At 40.1% G+C, this 8363-nt stretch overlaps 1 long non-coding RNA gene across 1 annotated transcript in view; it reads left to right on the top strand.

Moving 5' to 3' along the window:
- LOC108447538 overlaps positions 1 to 2718 on the top strand; it is an 8075-nt gene extending 5357 nt beyond the window's left edge. Inside the window, exon 4 of the long non-coding RNA XR_001863144.1 lies at positions 2590 to 2718. This is a non-coding gene — a long non-coding RNA (uncharacterized LOC108447538). The remainder of the gene's footprint in view (positions 1 to 2589) is intronic.
- Positions 2719 to 8363: the final 5645 nt, after the last annotated feature.

Below are 8363 nucleotides of genomic sequence, written 5' to 3'. Positions count from 1 at the left end.
GGAAAAATACTGTGTCCCCTCCTGAGATCCCAGCAAAACTTCTCTCCCTGTAGTATGAGCAGCACCAACCCTGGGGCAGGAGGAATGTGTGTGTCTGGGCAGATGTCAAAGGACTGACAACCTTTACACACTGGAAAAGGAAAATACGTGGATTTGGGGCTATGTTGTCTTCCACACAAAGGTCCAAATGTAGCCCAAGAGAAAACCCTGTGAGACATTTCAGGTAGTGTCAACAGGAAGTATCAGCCTGGAAGGCTCTGAGTGTCTGGAACAAGAAGAAACTGGGTTAAACCATAAATAGGACCAGAACGTCTAAGCAGAGCTCCGTGGAACATGTCAAGTGACCTGTTATCATTAAACAGGAGGGTTTGTGACTTGGACTGTCATGTCCATATCAGGTGAGGGTCAGTGACATGAGAGCAACATGTTTCATCAGAACTCTGAAAATAACTACTTGTTCTTTTTCCAGAAATATCTGAGAGGGTGCTGCCTTCCTATCCTGAGCAGGCTTGAAAATCAGTTTTTGAAGCTGAAGCAGTCCCTTAAAAGAGTGATTCCACTGTGTGTTGAGATATAAAAGTTCTAAATTCTGGCTGGTTTTTTCAGTTAAAGACAGTGTAGTGATTTTTTTTTTTGTTTCTCACTGATGGAATTGCAGGAGGAATGTGCAATATGCAGGTTCGGTCTCATCCAGAAGCAATGCAAATCAACAGTTTTTTCTTTGTCTTCAGTGGTCTTTTATCTGGCCATTTGTGCTTTTTGGCAAATGATAAATAGATTAAATGAGTCATACAAATGAACATAATTAAAGCTTATATTGGCTTTGGTGCACTAATATCTGAAGTAACCATGCAAATCACAAACCAGATATTCAACTGTAATATCAACATATGAACAATTTTGAAATCTGAAAATATTTGGTGAAAGCATTTGTGATTTTATTTGAATAATTTATAAGTTATGTACTTTGCTATTCTGCCCACAGTTGTCCAAGTAGAAGTGCAGGTGAAGCTGATCAAATATATTGCTAACTGCAGATTACTCTTTCAGTAATTTTAAATGAGGCCAGCAACTATTACATGCTTTTATTTAGGAATAGAAAAAAAAGCAGGAGCCCTCCGGTGGTCAAAATACACCTCTCCAGCTAAGTCATATTCCCTTTAATGCTAAACAATTCAGCTGTTGAAAGGCTTTATTCTAGTTAATTAATTGCAAGCTATTTTAAAGATATATTTAAATTAATAACACTTCTGCTATCTTTCAAACGAATTGTTTTAAAAATTTCCACGTCAAAATCAAGAAAAGCAATCAGCACCAAAAACAAATAAATTAAACAAAGGTAGAAAAAGAGATTCTCTGAATTCTCAGTGTTGTGGGCTACACATCCTGCCTGGGCATGAAGAGAGTCTAACATAAGCAGAGCAAGCTCCAGGTTATGTTCTCTGTAGGTATACGTGTCCCACTGTGGTGGGGTCTCATCCATGCCCAGAGACCTCACATACTGCACAAAGCAAATAACTACTGATAACAGTACTTTGGTGTATATTTGATGCTGAAATGAATGACTACACCTGGGGCAGTGTGGCTGTGAACTGGGGCTCTGGTTCTCTGGAAATAAGGGCTAGTTTTAGTATTTAGGAATACATTTTATACTTCTCCATTACTGGAGTGTTTTTTAAGCTATAAAGAGAGAGGGGGGAAAAAAAGATGCCTCTGCAAATTGTGTGTATCATGGCTATAAAACAAGACTCAGTAAAAGTGGTTTCCTACCCATGGTAACAAAATGAAGTTACAGGCAGCTTGGTATCCAAAATCAGAGCTCCCAGAGGGTTTATATCAACACTGTATTAGGGTTAGTTCTTCTCACTGTAGCAGTCTGATACCTAACACACCTGTGAGGGAGGTAACTGGCACAGACCTTGCAGCAGAACCCATATAAACCATCATTTTGCTTAGGATTGGTGGGCAGAAGTGAAGAGGAAGCATTGCAGCTGGGTGTCTTTGCTCTCCTGCTCATACATGGCTGTGAGTACAAGGCTGATCCCCCAGGAGTGCTAATACAGTCTCTTCTGGCACTCACTGGCACTGTGTGGGCATAAGCCAGCTGCAGTTTGGAAGCCCTCCTCCTTCATTTCTGCCTTTGAACATGGCTGGTCTGCTTGATGACCATCCCCTGGGTCGGACACTCCTGGAGCAGAGTCTCGAAGTGCCCTTGCAGCCTGGCCCTCCTCTGCTGAGTGTTTCCACATGCACAGCTTGCTGCCTCATGGATCATTCCCAGTGTAGGCACTCACATGCCAGTCCACAGCTGGGGCACTCAGCACTTTGTGCTTCTAAATCTTCAGTTTTAGTGTCCTTACGTGTAGTGCAGTGTCTCCATAGCACAGCCTTATATAACCACTAAGAGGTGTGACAATGGGCACGGTGTGTCTGATTTATAATACTGAAATCAGTGTAAAAGATCTGGCTTTCTGCATTAGGGTGGGACTTTCTGACAAAGCCGTGAATATTCTTCTGTACCAGAAGATAATTGCAAGATTTTGTGTGCTTCTAAAGGAAAATTGCTTCTCGTTATGTTTTTATTTGCAGCCTTCTGGAATAAAATCACCAAGTACCCTCAAAATTGCTTTCTCTACTCCCGAAATGTGTTGAAATGAGTGGTTGGGAATAAAAATATCAGAATCTGCTTTGGTTAAAGGTTGCTGCTGGCTCTCCCAGTTACTGGGTAAGTAGGAAGCAGAAGCAAGTATACAGTTAATTACATACATGTTAACTGCAGACTGAAGAAGACATGAATTTTGCAATTGTATGGGAAAACACAGAAACAGGTGGTTCTCTGGACTGGGTTTTTTTCTCTACAAAACAAAAAAAATAATTTTCATGTGGTCCTGTAAGAGTCTGTCTGTGAGCTGTTCTAAGTATTTTAACACTGGACATACTCCCTTCAGCAAGTACTGTAATAGTCCACATAATATTGAATTATTATAAATTCAGAGTTAATTTTAATGTTAAATAGTTAATGGAAATATGGAATTTTCCCTCTTTGGGGGGATTGAATGTGTAAAATTAGATGTTTAGCTTTCAAAGAATCAGGCATAAGAAAGTAAGCAGCTGTGACATGACGGACAAATAATTACATGTCCTGAATTCACTATTCACTATTAAGGATGTATTTTGCAAAACAAGCACTATTTGAAGGTTTGGTCTCTTGGTAATGATGCAGGAGTACCCACAAACAGAGCAGATTTGGGACCAGGAATCACGGTACGTTGCTGCTTAATTTACATGGTGAAGGAATAAGGGAAGCAGGGACAGTTCTGTGGCAGGATGGCTCTGTGCAGGATTTGTTAGGTACTCAGATCTCTGTGAGGATCACCTTCTCCTCAGCCCCCATCAAACCTTTCCACTCCTGTAGAGTCTTAGGTTTTCTTTCAAAGTGGTGAAGCAGTTCCTATCCCTCAGATGTAGTGAAAGACACTGAAAATTGAGTACAGCCCTACCAGTCAAATAATTTTGCATCTCTTCAGCTGCTCTGGAACATTATACCTTAGTCAAGTGAATATCTTGTATGTGCATTTCCCATCCCTGGTTTTTCCTGCTACACCTAAACACACAGAGCTGTGTTGTTGTCCACCTGCCTGCAGCAGTGCTGACATCACCCAGTACCATCCAGCTTTGCTTCAGTCCACAGCCAGCTCCAGGCTCTAGAGTGTGCTAGACCTGTGCTGCTGTGACAGGTAATACAGGAAAGGAACCAGAGGAAAGTGGCAACCCTGTGTCTGCAGCTCACATCTCTGAAATGTCACTGAAAATAACATTTAGTAACCAAGTATCAGTGCTATTGTCAGAAGCAGTCTTCAGTCTTCACCCTCTCTCGCAGAGTTGCCCAGCACTGAACTTTTTGTCATGTCATTACACTGAACTACATTTTAAAGTCCTCTGCTAAAAACTCCTCAAATTATTGTTGCTAATTGCTTAATGTTTTCCTGAAGTTTTACAGTGAATTAGACCACAAAAAGAACATTTAGCTATGTAGCAGAATAACTTATTTTTGTAGGGGTGGGGGCAGAAATAACAGCATGACAGTTTCCTCTGTATGGTATCATATATTTCTGTACATGACCCTGTTCAAATTACTCTTTTTAAAACTGATGGCTTAGCAGGGGCTGTCTAGGTTGGAAATGTGACCCTGTTTGTCGCAGAGTCTGTCAATGTGTGAATGGAACTGCTAAACTGATTTACAGTGTTTTAGCACAGCTACTCCTGGACATGTGAGGCTAGAGTTACACAACAATTAGAGTGAAGACATCAGTGGTATTTTATTTATGAAAGGTCTGCACACATTCTATAATTAGGCCAATCTAACCACAATAATTTATGAGCTGTAGTTGGCAAAAAATAGTCTCAAAAAGTTAATTACCATAGACAGTGACTCAGGAAAGTCTGGTCTGTAAATGTTTCGCAGCTAAACCAGTGTTACTTATGTAGATACTTGCATTAAGAACTTTTAAAATCCTCCCTATTTCTTGCATAGGACATGCTCAGAGAGCTCATATAGAGATGATGCTCTTCAGACATTTCAAAGGTCTTAGCTTCAAAACAGGCTTAAAGCCTCATTTAAGATTATTAAATTAGCCCTTTTTCTTTTGGTTTGCCATGGAGCAAGGTGGTGTACATGCACTTCCAGCAAATAGGCCACTTGGGTTATCTCAGTCTTTACAGATAATGTCTTTACACCTTCTTCCAGATTCCTTGGGAAGCTTTGCCTGCCTGAAGACCAAACAGTCAAGGGCAACCTGAACATGAGCTCTTTTTAAATGTGCCAGCAGCAGAAAAAGATACAGATTATAATTTTTTCCCCTGAGATCCCTTGTGAGTCCTCACATTCAAAAGTACAGCATTTTCAGTTCCCTGCATTTTTGTCCGTAAAAAGTGACTTGAAGATACAGCTTATTTTGCAGATGATGGTACTTGCTGCTCTTTATTAATGCGTTATTTAATATTTCTTTTGACTTTAAAGAGTCATCAAATAATCATAGGTATCTGTCCTCAATGTCATGTACTGTGGGGAGGTAAAGACCCTTTCTCTCAGTCCAAAACTTTTTAAAGTTTAAAGGATTTTGTGTAGGAGCCAAGACCCCTAAGCGTATTATTTTCATTGCCTCTGGCAGCAGCAGGGCGAGATATGCTGCCAAAGCTGACCAGACTGGGGGAAGAGAAGTAGTGGAAGTGAGGTGACTGAAATGATGCAGCCTGCAAGCTGGTGTTTCAGTGTGAGAGACACCCTTGTAGGCTTGTTTCTGGTCTGAACCCAAATTTTTGATGTAACTTGTGGTTTGTCTATCCAGCTACCCTCTCACAGCCAGACTATTTTGTCCCATAGCTCAGGTTTGAGGGCTTTGCAAGAGGGAGAGGCAGATTGGGCCCCATGCATGGGAATAAAGCAACAGTGAGTCACATACAAATTTATGGCAGGTGATGGCAACCGGCAGGAATAGCTTCTGAAATTAGCTTTCCACTGTGCTAAGGAAGTGGTCCTTATTGCAACAACTGGCAAACTGCCTTCAAATGGCTTGCAGAGCCCTTGCAGAGGCTGGGGAGAGAAGTGGCCCTGGAGCCACTCAGGCTACCTGCACTTAGTCCTTGCTCTTGGGTCTACCTCCCCATGACTTGCTGGGCAGAGGGTGGCAAACTTGTTGGGGCCTTAAACTGCCTGAGCTAAAATTGCACTGTGTCCATCACTTCATTAGAGAAACTCTTGCTAACAAGCCAAAACTGACAAAGCATCCAGATTGCAGTTCTTTTTTTTGATATGGCTTCATTTTCCTTTCTCAGGTATATATATATATAAATATATATATATATATGTAAAGAAAAATAGGCTTCTTGAAAGACCTTTTAATTGTTAAAGATGGTATGAAAGAAAGACCCAGTTATTCCACTGATCTTCAAATCTTCTGATGCTTTTCTTGTCAAATATTTCTTCAGATACCTTTGATTGGAATAATATGAAAACTAAAGACCATTATGCTAAAATAAGGGCTTGGGTACTTTTGCTGATAAACTTGTTAATATTTAGAAAATGATAAAAATCTCTTGGTCCTTGCTCAGTCTCATTTATTGTAATATTTTTTGAGAGGTTTTCATGAGACTCAATCCACACTGGAGAACTGAGACAGTCACTTTACTGCACAATTGCCCAAGACTCAGGATGGTACAGGTAAGCTGAGGATTGTTTCGGTAAGGCGTTCTTAACTTTTATATATTGTGTTTACACTCTTGTTAAAGTGCACCAGCCTGTATATCTAATAACAAACAGTTCTGATTCCCTTGATAAACTGCTGGTTTATCCCTGGGTTCTAGTCCCTTTTCTTATCTGATCTCTGCTCATGCTTGCTGTTGGGTTTTATTCACCTGCTCTCTCGGTTTGTCTTTATTACACATCTCACGGGTTGTTGAATGAAGGCTGGTCTTAGATAGCACTTGCTTTTGAAGGTTTGATTGCTCGATTTGGGGGCCTTACAGCTCTTGGATGGTTTATAATCCAATGATTGGGCTTTTCTTCTCTCCAATATTAAACACATTTGTGTTCATTCTTTCTCTGGCCTCAAGTGTAGTGATGTATTTACACAGATATTATACTTCAAAAATGCTATAATGGGCAAATTTGGGTCTCTCTTATAAGGCACTGTACGTGTATTTGTGTATTTGTGTGTATTTTTACAATTTCCAAATCACTCAAACAGTTCTAAAAGTTCCCTGGGCATGAGTTTTATTTTTCTGTCAGTAAAAAGGAACATAGGAATAGCTGTTGACATACAAACCTTCATATCACCACATTACCACCGCTGGCGAAAACTCTGAAACAACTAAAGTTCTGAAATTAAAAGCAACTGGAAACCTTACCAAACTCTCAGTTATATCAGATACTGCCAACAACTTCTTGTACTAGCAGTATTTTTCTGGGTAATTCCCCATAGAAAATTGAATGAGAAGGGTTTTTACGTGGTGACAGAAGGCAGGAGCAGTTTGGTGCAGAGGAAGGAAGTGATTTGATAATTCAGATTGGAACTGTCACTTCCTACATCAAATAAATGTGAGAAGACAATGGCAGTAGTTGTCAGAGACATGAAAAAAGAGGGACCAGGTCTGGTATTTCTGATGGTGCTTGAAGGATAGGAAACAATGTCAGGTAAAAGCAAAACACTACCAAGACTGGTAATGCCACTTTGATGGCAAAACCCTTGAATTTAATGTGCAAAGATGGGGAAACAGGGTGTAAAGACGGTCTTACTTGCTCTGAGCATCATACAAAAACTTCCTGACCCTGGCCTTGCTAGAGAGTATATATATAAAGTGATGTAAGTAGGTGCAATTTCAGCATCAAGGGACTTCAAATAAAATTTCTTGCCTCTTCTCTCCATTTTTGATTTTTATGGCCTATTACACGGTAAATCATGGCAATACTCACTCCACTGCACATAGGCCGGGCAGATGCCATGCTGGTTTAAGAAAGCTTACCTGAGTCTAGAAATGCCTAGTGATGTCTAGATGACATCTACTTGCTTTAAGAGCTATGATCCTTGTACATCTTTTTGAAACTAGCCCAGTTTTTGATAATTCCCCTCTTGAATTCTGATCCATGTATTTGCATGATTGTCGAGCAACTTCAACTTTTCTACTGAATACATTTCCACAATTGTCAAGCTGCATAAACTGTTTCTGAATCCAGTGCAACTACTGTGCAAATGGGAGAAGAATTCAGACTTAGGCAAATATCTGAAGCTTAATTTTTATCCTTATCTGATAATGGTTACTGTGAATCTGGTTGTAGTAATACTGAATTACTGGAATAGTACCTCTGAAAACACGTGTTAACAATGCAGGTCCATGGTCTCTGTCTCCTATTGTATCCCAGTTTTTTATGCTGAGACTGACAATGCAATTGTAAGACTATGTGGGTATAGTTTTTGTTGTGATTAAACAAACTTTTGCTGGATCTTTTTGACATTCAGCTGTTGCTGAAGATGTTAAAGCAAAAGTAAATGTACTAATCATTGGTAACAAAGCAGCTTAATCCACACTGACCTACAATTTGTTTAGGATCCTTTGGAGCAACAAAGAGATTAAAGTATATAAAAAAAGAAGAGGTAAATAGTGGGTCAGAGATTAGAAGTGAAAAAGGAAAAGGCTGGCTTCCCCCAGACCACACACTGATAGTGGACTTTTGGTCACTGATTGTTAGAAAATGTTTCATGTTTCACTTTCCCCCAGAACCTTAGAAACAGAAGGTTTGATTGGCACTTGTCATGACTGATAGAGAGAGGAAGATGCTTTGGTAAAAAGGAGAGGGAGGCAGCCGT

This window comes from Corvus brachyrhynchos, unplaced genomic scaffold (assembly GCF_000691975.1).
Source record: "Corvus brachyrhynchos isolate BGI_N302 unplaced genomic scaffold, ASM69197v1 scaffold56, whole genome shotgun sequence".
In the NCBI taxonomy this organism is placed as follows: Eukaryota; Metazoa; Chordata; class Aves; order Passeriformes; family Corvidae; genus Corvus; species Corvus brachyrhynchos.
This window is presented reverse-complemented; position numbering and strand designations above follow the sequence as displayed.